At 37.2% G+C, this 15,539-nt stretch overlaps 1 protein-coding gene and 1 pseudogene across 2 annotated transcripts in view; both read right to left on the reverse strand.

Annotated features, from left to right (window-relative positions):
- RAB6A (RAB6A, member RAS oncogene family) overlaps nucleotides 1–15,539 on the reverse strand; it is an 83,287-nt gene that overhangs the window by 52,398 nt on the left and 15,350 nt on the right. The gene's annotated exons all lie outside the window — the stretch shown is intronic.
- Nucleotides 1,710–2,715, reverse strand: LOC131760026 (zeta-crystallin pseudogene; annotated as a pseudogene).

Below are 15,539 nucleotides of genomic sequence, written 5' to 3' on the forward strand. Positions count from 1 at the left end.
CAGATTTCTGTGAATTTATTTTCTATCTTGCAACTTTACCAAATTCACTGATGAGCTCTAGTAGTTTTCTAGTAGCATCTTTAGGATTTTCTACGTATAGTACCATGTCATCTGCAAAAAGGGACAGTTTTACTTCTTTTCCAATTTGGATTCCCTTTATTTTTTCTTCTCTGACTGCTGTGGCTGGGACTTCCAAAACTGTTGAATAAAAGTGGCGAGAGTGGACATCCTTTTCTTGTTCCCGATCTTAGAGAAAATGCTTTCAGCTTTTCACCATTGAGAATGATGTCAGTTGTAGATCTGTCATACATGGCCTTTATTATGTTGAGGTATGTTCTCTCTATACCCACTTTCTGGAGATTTTTATCATAAATGTGTGTTGAATTTTGTCAAAAGCCTTTTCTGCATCTACTGAGATGATCATATGGCTTATATTCTTCAATCTGTTGACATGGTTAATCACACTGATTGATTTGCGGATACTGAAAAATCCTTGCATCCCTAGGATAAATCACACTTGATCATGGTTATGATCCTTTTTTTGTGTGTGGTATGCAGGCCTCTCACTGTTGCGGCCTCTCCCGTTGCGGAGCACAGCCCCGGACGCGCAGGCTCAGCGGCTATGGCTCACGGGCCTAGCTGCTCCGCGGCATGTGGGATCTTCCCAGACCAGGGAACAAACCCGTGTCCCCTGCATCAGAAGGCAGACTCTCAACCACTGCACCACCAGGGAAGCCCATGATCCTTTTAATGTATTGTTGGATTTCTTTTGCTAGTATTTTGTTGAGGATTTTTGCATCTCTCTCTGTTCATCAGTGATATTGCTGATGGTTGCACAAGTCTGTGAATATACTAAAAACTACTGAATTGTACACTTTAAATGAGTGATTGTATATGATTTTTTTAAAAAAATTTAATTTCCTCTAGCATTTACTGCAGTTACCATGTTATAACAAGAGCAGATCATTCTTAATGTGTTAATTCATTTATAAATTTAAATAAAAATATATGATCCCCATCACATAAACAGATAATTCTAAATCTACTTTGAAGTTTAATCTATCAATAAGTATCTGTTTGGAAATTGTACCTAGTATCATATTATACCAAAGATAAGGCTGCTGCCCTCACAGAATATATGGATCATTGATAATCAATCTTTAAACTAGTGAATGTCATGAATACATTGGGAAATATTGGAAAACTAACAAATTTATCTAGACATTGTTTATCTTGCCCTTCTGAGAGACTTGTAGATCTAGATGAGATCAGTTTGGAAATGGGGTCTTGTTTAGTCCAGAAAATCTTCAAAGTCCAATACAGTTCTCGGCTAATCAGAGACTAAAGAACCTTTATAAGAAGTAGGTTTGGAAATCAACCAGTCTTATTTTGAATTAGCATGTTTTAGTCAAAGTATGGAATTAATGATCAAGTATCAGTTAGGAATTTCTGTAATATACTCCAATGCCAAGTGACCACTAACATTCTATTTCCTACTATAATAATTCCTTGATGAGAGGTAGAAGGCAATATTCTTTATTGCCAGCTATAAAATAAATTGCACTCCAATGCCTATGAGCTCTAAAGATCTTTTTTTTTAAATATAAGAAACTCACTGAATCAAATGAATACTGATTAAAGCTAATGTAGTGTACATAAAACTGAGGTAAGAGACCTCTAATTACATAGGAAATATATGAAATGATTAATCATTTTAAGAGAAGAATTATTTTTCCAGTAGACCCACTGCTTTGAATATCATCTTCATGAGCCTGGGCCACCTTTTCCAATGGAATCTGAGGACCTAATACTGGTCTCAACTAACAAATTTCCATTCCGGATTGAAGGGCTGCTGCAAACTGCTGAAATTCCTCCTTGGTGGATGAATAGAGAGCAACTCCTATTATGCTAGATTCCTTTGCCATGGTGTCTCCCGTGGGTTTATTTCAACAGGACCTCTGATGCTAACAACAACGCTGCTAACAACTATTACCTGTCCTCCATGTGACAAAGATTCAAATCATTGCTAAGATTTATATTAGCTAACATTTCAATAATCACATCAACTCCTTTTCACCAAAAGATATCTTAATTTTATCAATATAATTAGCTTCTTTGTGATTAAACATTTCGTGGGCCCCATTTTGCAGAACAGTGTTTTGTCCTTCCTCAGTACCAGCTGTGCCCAAAACCTTTAAGCCATAAGCTCTAGCAGTCTGGCATGCTGCTATCCCAACTCCTCCACTAACTCCATGAACCAGACACTTTCTCCAGCTTTCACACAGGCACTGTGGAGCAGAGCTCAATAAGCAGTAAAATACAGGATACTGATGGCAGCTCCTTGTTTAAAGGCCAGTTTTTCCGGCAGTGTGTAAACAGGGTAATTGGCTGCCAGAGCATACTCTGCGTAGCCCCCAGAGATCGTGCTGGTAGTGAAAACTCTGTAACCTTTCTTGAAAGCAGATACACATTCTCCAACAGCTTCTATTATCCCAGCCACATCTAATCCAGGAGTATAAGGTAGAAGTGGTTTTCTACTGTAGGTACCAGAGTGAATTTGTGTGTCCACAGGGTTTACACTACACGCTTGGACTTTGATTAGAACCTGATGGTCTTTTGGAATCGGTACAGCAACATCCGACCGGAGTTTCATCACTTCTGGTCCACAAATTTAAAAACTCTAATAGCTCTCATCAACCTCTGTTCAGTCACCATGGTGATCTAGATACGAGTTCTAGAGTGGGAAATCAAAATCTGCAAGAGGTCGTCCCTCAGATTCCATGGAAAAAAGGGCTGTGTGTGTGAGATATATGATTTCATTTCAATAAAGCTATTAAAAATCTATCGTGGATTTCCCTGGTGGCTCAGTGGTTACGAATCCCCCTGCCAATGCAAGGGATGCCTAGAGCCCGTGCTCCACAACAACAGAAGCCACCACAATGAGAAGCCTGCGCACCACAATGAAGAGTAACACCCTGCTCGCCACTAGAGAAAGCCCGCGCACATCAATGAAGACCCAACACAGCCATAAATAAATAGATAAATTAAATCCATTGTGGTGATTACTGTACAACAATGTGTAATACTTAATGCCACTGAACTGTACACATAGAAATAAGTTAAAATGGTAAATTTTACTATGTATAATAATTTTAATACTGGAGCACCAAAGATAACTTAAAAAAAGGGCTGATTATTAAAGATTAGAGGAACTAATTATTGGGCCTCTAGAAGACCGTATATTAATTTAAGAGATAACTTCTGTAAGTGGTAAAGTAATTCCTCACATAATATACTCTTCAAGAATACTTAGGATTCAAAGATTATAAGACTAATGTTTGCATAAAAGGAGAAGTCTCAATTATTCTACAACCTATATAAATGAACATTTATGAACTGCTTCATAATCTGGTCAGTTATATTGGTCAAATAATACTGAAACAGACAATAAGATATTTATATTTTCTAATTTTTCCCCACAAAAATAAGCCATTTATAAAAGATTAATGTGCTATGATAATAACAGTACCTTAAATCAGATGCTATGATTTTAGTTAAGAATTAAGCATAAAAATACAACAAACAAACAAACACACAAAAACAACACTATTTTTAGTCCATCATGGTAACGGAGACACCTGAAAAAGATACCTAGGGACCACAGCAAAAAAGCTCAGCTGCAAGGAAAACTCACTGCAATATCACAGCCAAGATGTCTCACCTAGGTGATGCAATTCTACAGCAAAACAGAAAATCAACTAAATCAAGCTAACACTACTCCAATGTAGCAAACCTAGTCAACAACACTGAAGTTCAATAAAGCTGATAGCCTTTCTCTAAAGACCTAAATTGAATAAAGATTTCATTTTTCCTAAAGCTGAAAAAAAGGGAAGAAATGGAATATTACTCAGCCATAAGAAGAAATGAAACTGAGTTACTTGTAGTGAGGTGGATGAACTTACAGTCTGTCATACAGAGTGAAGTAAGTCAGAAAGAGAAAAACAAATACTGTATGCTAACACATATATATAGAATTTTTTAAAAAAGGTTCTGAAGAACCTAGGGGTAGGACAGAAATAAAGAAGCAAACGTAGAGAATGGACTTGAAGACACGTGGAGGGGGAAGGGTAAGCTGGGATGAAGTGAGAGAGTGACATGGACATATATACACTACCAAATGTAAAACACATAGCTAGTGGGAAGCAGCTGCATAGCACAGGAGATCAGCCTGGTGCTTTGTGACTACCTAGAGGGGTGGGATAGGGAGGATGGGAGGGAGATGCAAGAGGGAGAAGATATGGGGATATATGTATATGTAGAGCTGATTCACTTTGTTATAAAGTAGAAACTAATACACCACTGTAAAGCAATCATACTCCAATATAGATAATAAAAAAAAAAAAAGAAGAAGTGAACTACAACTACACTTGTACAATCACATTCAAAAACGGGGAGAATGGGGCTTCGCTGGTGGTGCAGTGGTTAAGAATCTGCCTGCCTATGCAGGGGACACAGGTTCGAGCCCTGGTCGGGGAAGATCCCACATGCTGCGGAGCGGCTGGGCCTGTGAGCCACAACTACTGAGCCGGCGTGTCTGGAGCCTGTGCTCCACAAAGGGAGAGGCCGTGACAGTGAGAGGCCCGCACACCACGATGAAGAGTGGCCCCCGCTCGCCGCAACTGGAGAAAGCCCTCACACAGAAACAAAGACCTAACACAGCAAAAAAATAAATAAATAAATATTTTTAAAAACACAAAAAAAACGGGGAGAATGAATTTGGTTGTATAAAATATTTGCTGAATAAGTAATTTCACATCTATGGCTCAAAAGTTGTTTTTTAATAAATATGCTTTATTTCTTTATAATAATATTTATGTTAAAGGTATTAGACCTATGATATGAGTTTCCAGGATGATGAAATGGAGACATCCAAAGTAAAAACAAAAAATATTTGACTACACAAAATGTGAAGACAGAAAAGATATTCACATAAACGTAATGACCCACTGGCTACTCTTATCAAAGATGAATAAAACATAAACAAATATATTAATGCTTGGATGGCTACTATTTCTTACTTCATTCCAAAACTTCCAAGTGCTAGGAAACAAGGAGGTTGGAGGATGAGAATGAAAAACAAATGTAAGTAAGGCCTTGAATGCAAAGGACAACCACTGAAAGAGGGTGAACAAAAGAATAAAGCACTGTGCAAAGAAAGTGTCCATCGTCTGTACTGCCAGAGGTATCTTTCAACAATTTATAAACATTCCAAGACTCCCCAGCAGTCTCCATAAGCTAAAGATCCTTAGCAGGCATTCAAACTTGAGCTTAGCCTTTCTAGTCTCATCTCCTAACCCTGCCAAACAGAAATACCATCTGACAATGATGGAAAGCTGTTGGTTATTCTTCAAGCATAACAGGTTCCTTGGAGCCTCTGAGATTTTGCTCATGTAAACCAGTTTTGTGGAACTCTTCTTTCCTGGTTACATTATGAACTTATGAATTCAGTATCAGATGTGGTTCTGCCTGGAGGAGAGAAAAACTAAATTACCTCTCAAAACTACTTTCAGCCAAGCTCCCTGGTGGCCTAATGGTTAGGATTCCAGGCTTTCACTGCCATAGCCCGGGTTCAATCCCTGTTCAGGGAACTGAGATTCCCACAAGGCATGCAGGGCAACCAAAAAAAAAAAATTACTTTCAGCCTAAGATTGTATTTCTAGAAGTATTTTAGATGGCAGCAGGACTTTTATTTTATTCCTATAACAAAGTTAACATTCATCTATGAATGTATCTTAAGGATAAAATGATGAGTTGGACTAATTTAAAAAGATACATGCATCCCAATGTTCACAGCAGCACTAGCCAAGACATGGAAGCCACCTAAATGTCCATCGACAGATGAATGGATAAAGAAGATGTGGTATAGGGCTTCCCTGGTGGCGCAGTGGTTGAGAGTCCACCTGCCAATGCAGGGGACACAGGTTCATGCCCCGGTCCGGGAAGATCCCACATGCCACAGAGCGGCTAGGCCCGTGAGCCATGGCCACTGAGCCTGTGCTCCGCAACGGGAAAGGCCACAACAGTGAGAGGCCCGCGTACCACACACACACAAAAAAGATGTGGGGTATATATATATATATATATATATATATATATATATATATATATACACACACACACACACACACACACACACACACATACATACATACACACACACAATGGAATACTACTCAGTCATCAAAAAGAATGAAATAATGCCATTTACAGCAACATGGATGGACCTATCATACTAAGTAAGTGAAGTAAGTCAGAAAGAGAAAGACAAATACCAAATGATATCACTTATATGTAGAATCTAAAATATGATACAAATGAACTTATTTACAAAACAGAAACAGACTCACAGACTTAGAAGACAAGCTTATGGTTATCAAAGGGGAAAGGGGGCTGGGGGAGGGATAAATTAGGAGTTTGGGATTAGCAGATACAAATTACTATATATAAAATAAACAAAAAGGTCCTAGGGACTTCCCTGGTGGCGCAGTGGTTAAAAATCTGCCTACCAATGCAGGGGACATGGGTTCGATCCCTGGCCCGGGAAGATCCCATATGCTGCGAAGCAACTAAGCCCATGAGCCAAAAATACTGAGCCTGTGTTCTAGAGTCCACAAGCCACAACTACTGAGCCCGCAAGCCACAACTACTCAAGCCCGCACACCTAGAGCCCATGCTCTGCAACAAGAGAAGCCACCTCAATGAGAAGCCCACACACCGCAACAAAGAGTAGCCCCCACTCACCCCAACTAGAGAAAGCCCGCGTGCAGCAATGAACACCCAATGCAACCATAAATAAGTAAGTAAGTAAGTAGGTCTTATTGTATAGCACAGGGAGATATATTCAATATCCTGTAATAAACCATAATGGAAAAGTATATAAATACATATATATAACTGAATCACTTTGCTATACACCAGAAACTAACACAAATCAACTATACTTCAATTAAAAAAATGTTTTTAAAAAGATGACTTGAAAAAAAAAAAAAGATGACTTGGAAATAATCTGTACCCTCAAAGAACAGTTCAGTGGGAAGTTCAAAATAAGTACTAGCATAAGACTAGCTTTTCCAGCATTAACTTTACTCAAAAACTTTTAAAGTCTAAGTGTAGAAAAGCATGATCCACTTCTTCTTACAGTGAAAAATAAGAAAAAAATGGCAATATAAGGAACTTAACTCATGTTATCTTGTTTGTGCATTTATTTACTAGTTTACCTCTCCCAACTTACAAATGATAAGCTGTAGAACAGGAACCTCATCTATCTTGTTCATGGCTATACTCAATGTTGGTCCCTGCCTGGCACTAAATCAAATAATCAATGAAAGAAAACATCAAGTAGATAGCATTCACTAAAGTTGTCCACAGTCTGCATTCTTGGAAAAATGAAAGTACATATAGCTCACAGGGGCACACTTATGATAAACTCAGTGAACTGACGTTTTAGAACCAGAAGGCCAAATTTACTAATTAATGTAAGAAATAACTTTTGTAAGGATGGGAATATGCAGGTCAATATAACTAGCAATTTTTCTCATTCAAGCTGTACACTTAAGATTCGTATGCTTTTCTATATGTTACACTTCAATAAAAAGTTTTCCTTGAAAAAAAAATCTAAATAATCACTGTCTGAAATAATAACACCTTATGGGGTTTTACACACACACACACACACACACACACACACACACACACACACACACACAATTAAAGTACACATAGTAAGTCAAGTCAGAAGGAAGAATGGTAAGTAGAATTAGACTGCCAAGGTCCTTGCACTGTCCAGAAGGGTAAAGGAATCAATTACCTGTAAACTTTTGTAAGTCATGGCTGCATGCCACAACTTCTGGGCTAATCACAAAAAGAAAAAGAAAAAAAATTGTATAACTTCCCAATTAATAAAGAATATGGAACAATTTTTTTAAAGACTACAAATTCAAATAACACAAGAGAGAAAAAGAAACACTCAGGACAAAAAGAAAGCATATTGACAAGATGGTAGATTTCTTTTAAATCCAAATATATAATTATATTAAATGTACTAATGCCCCAATTTTAAAAACAATGATCAGACTGGACAAACACAAAACTTAACTAGATGACTACTAAGCCACATCTGAAACATAAGAATACAAAAATGTTGAAAGTAAAAAGATAGAGGGACTTCCCTGGTGGTGCAGTGGTTAAGAATCTGCCAGCCAATGCAGGGGACACAGGTTCGAGCCCTGGTAGGTCAGGGAACTAAGATCCCCATATGCTGGGCAGGGTAGCCAAAATAAATAAATTAAAAAGGATAGAAAAATATAAATACTATGAAAACATAAGCCAAAAGAAAGATGGTATACCTATACTAACATCAAAATAAACTTTAGGGCAAAAAGTATTACTAGAAATAGTGGAACACTTGATGACGATAAAAGGCCAAAGCCACCAACAACACAATAACAATACCAGGGACTTCCCTGGACGTCCAGTGGTTAAGAATCTGTGCTTCCACTTCAGGGGGCACGGGTTCAATCCCTGGTTGGGGAACTAAGACCCTGCATGCCACGCGGTGTGGCCAGAAAAAAAGTCTCAAAAACCTGTAAGTTAAAAATGGAAAAACTACAAGGATACATATACAGAGCCACAATCACCATGGGAAATTTTAACATACCTCTCTCAATAACAAAACAGACAAAAATTCGATAAAGACACACAATATTTGAACCACTTGATTAACAAAACTGATCTAGTGATCATATACTGAATTCTGCACCTAACAAATTCATTCTTTTCAGGTACAAAGGGAATATTTATTAAGACTGACATAACATATGGACCATAAAGAAAAGTCTCAAGAAAATTAAAATCAGTGAAAATATATTCTCTGACCACAGTACTATTAAAGTAGAAATCAAAACTATAAAGAAAACTAGGAAGTCCCCAAGTGTTTCAGAATAATATAATTCTAATAACCAATGAGTCAAAGGAGGAATCAAAATAGAAATTAGAAAGCATTTTGTACTGAATGACAAAAATACTTCAGAGCAAATCTCCAAAACACTACTATAATAGTACTTAAAGGAAAATTTATACAATTACACACACAGACACACACACACACTTATATGAGCATATATTAGGGGAAAAAAAACCCCACCTAAACATGAGCTATATATCCCTCTCTCAAGAAGTTGGAAAAGACCAACAAAATAAACCAAAGAAACTATAAGAAAGGAAATAAAGAGCAGAAATAAAACAGAAAACACACAATTGAGAGTCAACAAGGCTGACCAAGGCTGTTTAATATAAACCTCCAGTAAGTCTTACCAAGAAGAAATGAAAGGTACAGATAACCAGTATTAGAAATTAATGAAGCATGATTACAGATCCTGCAGACATAAAAACATGAGTAATGAGTAATTTGCACTAATAAATTTGAAACAGTAGAGGAAATGTACAAGTCCTAGAAAAGTAAGAAAAAAATAAGAAAGAAAAAAGAAAATCTTAATGAAATTGAAGCTCTATTTTAAAAACCTGCCCCAGGGCTTCCCTGGTGGCGCAGTGGTTGAGAATCCGCCTGCCGATGCAGGGGACACGGGTTTGTGCCCCGGTCTGGGAAGATCCCACGTACCGCGGAGTGGCTGGGCCCGGTGAGCCATGGCCGCTGAGCCTGCGCGTCCAGAGCCTGTGCTCCGCAACGGGAGAGGCCACAAGAGTGAGAGGCCCGCGTACCGCAAAAAATAAAAAAAATAAAAAAAAATAAAAACCTGCCCCAGGGTTGCAAAAGGCCAGAATCGCCAAGCCACTCTTAAATAAAAAGAGTCAGGTGGGAGGATTTGCTCTCTGGTAAATTAGTAATTTTTATATTAAGTTATAGTGAGTAAGTTTTGTATTGTTGCAAGGGTAGACAAAGCAATTAGCAGAATAGAAATTCCAGAACCAGGTCAATGAATTTATAGACAGTTGGTCATTATAAAACCGACATGGCAGAGCACTGAGGAAAATAAATGTTTTTAAATACATGATGTTGGGATAATTACATATCCATACTTAAAAAAATTAAACCTGACATCTATTTCATAGTACACATAAAGATCAATTTCAGTTGGATTATAAACCTAAATGTGAAAGGCAAAGCAAAACAAAATACAAAACAAAATTACTAAAATATAATAGGTGAGACTATCTTCATTACTCAGGCTATGGAAAAACTTCTTAAAATGGGACACAAAAATCACAATTTTTATAGATTGATACATCTATCTACATTAAAACTAACATTTTCTGTTCATTAAAAAGTTGTCATTAAGAGTGAAAAAAGCAAGCAATCATAGATTGGTCTGTTCAAAAATAAAATACACCTTTTGTTTATCTTTTTGGAGAATAAAGGACATATGCTTTGAAGGAGGATGAAGCAACAGTTTAAGACTATCATAGTGTCTGTGTTACTGATTAAAAGTCTTTCTCTAAACTGTGAGTGTAGTTTCTTTAATGTGCACCTTAACTTTTCTACAGCAAAATTTAAGCAAATAAGTTTTGACTTTGGAAAAACATTTCTCAATAATACAATAATGAAGTAATCAAAACTAAAAACCCAAGAAAGAAAAACAAAGCTCGAAAATACCCTCCCTTCAACTCTAGTAAAACACATTTTCCAACATACCAATTTTTTTAAAAATTACAATAAATAAAGAAACTAAAGTCTTTGCTCTCATGGGGTTTAAAACTGGCAATACATATACCTTACAATACAAGTACATATCATTTACGTATAGAGGATAAATTCTTTAATATTTTAGTTCAAGGTAGTTTTTGTTTTGTTTTGTTTTAAAGACAGAATCTCCAGGGACTTCCCTGGTGGTCCAGTGAGTAAGACTATGCACTCCCAATGCAGGGGGCCGGGGTTTGATCCCTGGTTGGGAAACTAGATCCCGCGTGCATGCTGCAACTAAAAAAAAAAAAAGATCCTGCGTGCCGCAACTAAGACCCACAGCATGCATGCATGCATGCATGAATGAATGAATTAAAAAAAAAAAAAGACAGAATCTCCAAATAGTAGATCAGGATCTCAATATCTCATCTGGTCAGCATTCAAGTTGTTGTATCTTCACTGTATTGAGGGTAACCCAAAACTCCAGAAAAAGAGTATAGTCCACTTAGGTGGCTCTTTTACATTGTCCAAAGACATATTTTAGCACCCTTTCATATAAGATCAATAGCTTCTGGAAGCTATATAGTTTCCAGAAATTAAAATAGCTCCTTTTCATAGAAAGGTTAGACATATCTAATTTTAAAAGGGCATTCCTTCTGTATTTGCATTTCTTCTGTATTCATTCAAATCTCTTCAGCTAATCTTATTTCTCCAAAATAGTTTTCAAAATCCCTAATAGTACATTCTGTATATCCTCCTATATAAAGGCAATTTAAATGACCATTTCAATCAAAGCCTAACTAATCTTATCCTGAACACTGGGGCTATTCATTTTTCTTCCAACAATATTTTAACATTTGTACTTAATACTCCTGCGCCACCATACACACAAAACTTCATACAGCATTATGTTCTAGTACTTTTCTTCCTATCCCACTCCCAACCCATGCCATATAATTTATTCTGTATTATATAAATTTATTCAGTCAGTCATCAAGAAGTTCTGATAAAAGGAAGCATATATTGAGGCAAGGAAGACCAACTAAAACTAACAAGAATATTTAATGATTAACAAATATGGTTCTATACAACACAAAATAGAAATCTGTTAAGTATTGTAGGTATACTCCTGGTTCTGAGTATGCCTAGCTCTTCCAAGAAATCATTTCTCTGTTTCAAAAAGGAAATATCTCCAGGTGATTTCATAACCCACTCTTAATATTTCTACAACCTTTTCAGTCAGGAAATTCTTCCATATATATGACTTAAATTCACTATGTTTCATAGCACAGGGAGATCAGCTCAGTGCTTTGTGTCCATCTAGAGGGGTGGGATAGGGAGGAGATATGGGGATATATGTATACGTGTAGCTGATTCACCTTGTTATACAGCAGAAACTAACACACCATTGCAAAGCAATTATACTCCAATAAAGATGTTAAAAAAAAATTCACTATGTTTCAGCTTAAGCCTTTCTCTTATTGTTCAGATCTTAGAATTGCAAATTAACAAGCTATTATCTTTTCTGTAAGATATTACAAATCCAAAAACTTTTTCCAGTTGTACTTTTGCCTTCTTGATGTGACTGGACAATTCTCATTTGATTATCACATTTTAATTCCATGATTAAACAAACCTATAATTTTCCTTGTGTATAAGCAACATGTGAAGTGATTCTTATTACTTCTCATTCAGTGTCAGCCAGTAACACAATCATCAACAAAGCAAATTTTATCAAAGCCATTGAATTTTTAAACTTTCTTTTTTGTAATTAATTTATTTTTGGCTGCGTAGGGTCTTCGTTGTTGCACACAGCTTTTCTCTAGTTGTGGCGAGCAGCGGCTACTCTTCGTTGTGGTGTGCGGGTTTCTCATTGCGGTGGCTTCTCTAGTTGCAGAGCATGGGCTCTAGGAGCATGGGCTTCTGTAGTTGTGGCACATGGGCTCTAGAGCGCAGGCTCAGTAGTTGTGGCGCACAGGCTTAGTTGCTCCACGGCATGTGGGATCTTCCTGGACCAGGAATCGAACCCGTACCCCTGCATTGGCAGGTGGATTCTTAACCACTGAGCCACCAGGGAAGTCCTCAAAGCCACTGAATTTTAAAACTAATTTGTTTATCTTAATCTCTACTTAACTGTAAGTTACATGTATTAAGAATTTTGTCATATAAATTACAAAAGTCCAGTACAGCAAAATACCTGAGAAACACTTAATCTTATCTAACATTTAGTTCATGTAGCTCAACTTTCCAGAGATGATTACAGTTTTTTCACTCTTATGGTTTTGGGAACACCAAAGTATCCTGTACTTTCTGCACATCTTCTGCCTATACAAAATTTATCAAGGAAAGTTTGTATAGTTTAGTGTCTTAGCAGTGGAGCTCTAGAACCAGGCTGTTGTGCTGAAACCCAAGTTTGGCCAGTTACTAACTATATATACTACTGAGACAAGTTATTTAACCTATCTGTGCCTGAATTTCCTCATGGTAAAATAAGAATAACAGTAGTACCTATCTTATAGGAATATTTCAGCTTTTCTTCATTGAAATATATTTGATTTCAATGTTGTGTTAGTTTCTGGTATACAGCAAAGTGACTGTTATATATATATATGTATATATATATATATTTTGTTGTTGTTCTTGTTGTTATATTCTTTTCCATTATAGCTTATTACAAGATACTGAATATAGTTCCCCGTGCTATACCGTAGGACCTTGTTGTTTATCTATTTTATATGTAGTAGTTTGTATCTGCTAATCCCAAACTCCTAACTGATCCCTCCCCAACTTTCCCCCTTGGTAACCGTAAGTTTGTTTTCTACGTCAACTTTTTATTTTACAGAAAAGTTACAAACCTCCTTAGTCTCCTCTCATCGGTGACATTTCCTGTCTTTCCTGTTTTTATGACTTTGACACTTGTAAAGAAAACTGGTCAGTTATTTTGTGTAATGTCCCTCAATTTAGATTTGTCTAATGTTTTCTCATTAGAATGAGGTCATACACTTTTGACAAGACCACCACAGAACTGATGTCCCTTTCTCAGTGCATCATAAAAGAAATACATGATGTCATATTAATGTCTTATTCCTAGTGATGTTAACCTTGATCACTTGATTATGGCAATCTCCACAGAGTTTCTCTACCATAAGTTACTGTTTTTCCCCTTGTAAATAATAAATATCTTGAGGAAGATACTTTGAGATTATTCAAATATCCTGTGTCTTTGCAAAATTTTGCCCTCTAATTTTAGTATTCATCAAATGGATCTTGCCTGTAGCAATTAGCACTGTGGTATTCCAATAGTGATTTTCTATTTCCCTCATTCTATCTAATATAAGAGCGGTCCTTTCTTATCTATTTATTTATTTAAATATGTATTCATAAATATCTTAATTATGTGAGTTATAATCCAATATCACCATTATTTATTTTGTTGCTCAAAAATGTCCAACTTTCCCTATTGGGCGCTCTTTCACATTGGCTCCTGTGCCCTTTCAACATGTCCCCATCCTTTCATAAACACTTCCTTATTTTCTGGCACCAGGAATACTCTCCAGCTTATTTTGTATTTTCCCTGCCCCAGCCCTGAAATCAACCACTTCTCCAAAGATCTCACCGAGTTGGTTTTAAAGATTAAACTAGTTAAGACTGTAAAGTATTTACAACAGGGTCTGATCTGTAGTAAGTAATCAAATGTCAGTTGATATTTAGTACTGATAGCTTGACAGGAAATAAATACACATTAACCATTACAGCTGTCAGGAGGTGCTATATTTCTATATTTGGTTGCAAAGTGATATTAAGCACTGTATTAGTTTGCTAGGGCTGCTATAACAAAGTACCACAAACTGAATGGTTTAAACAACAGAAATTTATTGTCTCACAGTTCTGGCGGCCACAAATCCAAAATGAAGGTGCTGGCAGAGTTACTTCCTTCTGGGGGCTGTGAAAAGAATCTGTTCCAACCCTCTTCCCTAGCTTCTGGTGGTTTGCTGGCAGTCCTTGGCATCCCTTGGTGTACAGAAGCATTACCCTGATCTCTGCCTTCACCTTCAGATGGCATTCCCTCTGTGTATATCTGTGTCCAAATTTCCCCTTTTTATAAGGACACGAGTCATACTGTATGGCGGCCCATCCTACACCAGGAGGACCTCACCTTAACCAGTTGCATCTGAGGTACTAGAGGTTAAACTTCAACATATGAATTTGGGAAGAACACACTTCAAGCCATAACCAGGCACAAATGAAAAAATTCTGAAAAATAAAAATAAATCACCACAGTGTTTAGAATAATATCAATCAGACTGAGGTTGAAATAACTATTTAGATTGTTTTTACATAGAAGACTAATTATTGCAGTATCAGAGATTTTGAAAACAAATGTACAATATTTTGGAGAGGAAAGTTCAACCAAAGAATTTTGAAAGAACAAAAGGAATGCTTTATTTAAAACTAAATATCCCTGGGCTTCCCTGGTGGCACAGTGGATGAGAGTCCGCCCGCGGATGCAGGGAATACAGGTTTGTGCCCCGGTCCGGGAGGATCCCACATGCCGCGGAGCGGCTGGGCCCGTGAGCCATGGCCGCTGAGCCATGGTCGCTGAGCTTGCACGTCTGGAGCCTGTGCTCCACAATGGGAGGGGCCACAACAGTGAGAGGCCTGCGTACTGCAAAAAAAACCACAAAACAAAACAAAACCTAAATGTCCCAATGCAGCCCAAAATAAATAAATTTTAAAAATAATTTTTTTTATAAAAGGGGGGGCTTCTCTGGTGGTGGTTAAGAATCCGCCTGCCAATGCAGGTGACATGGGTTTGATCCCTGGTCCGGGAAGATCCCACATG

Source organism: Kogia breviceps, chromosome 7 (assembly GCF_026419965.1).
Source record: "Kogia breviceps isolate mKogBre1 chromosome 7, mKogBre1 haplotype 1, whole genome shotgun sequence".
Lineage (NCBI taxonomy): Eukaryota > Metazoa > Chordata > Mammalia > Artiodactyla > Physeteridae > Kogia > Kogia breviceps.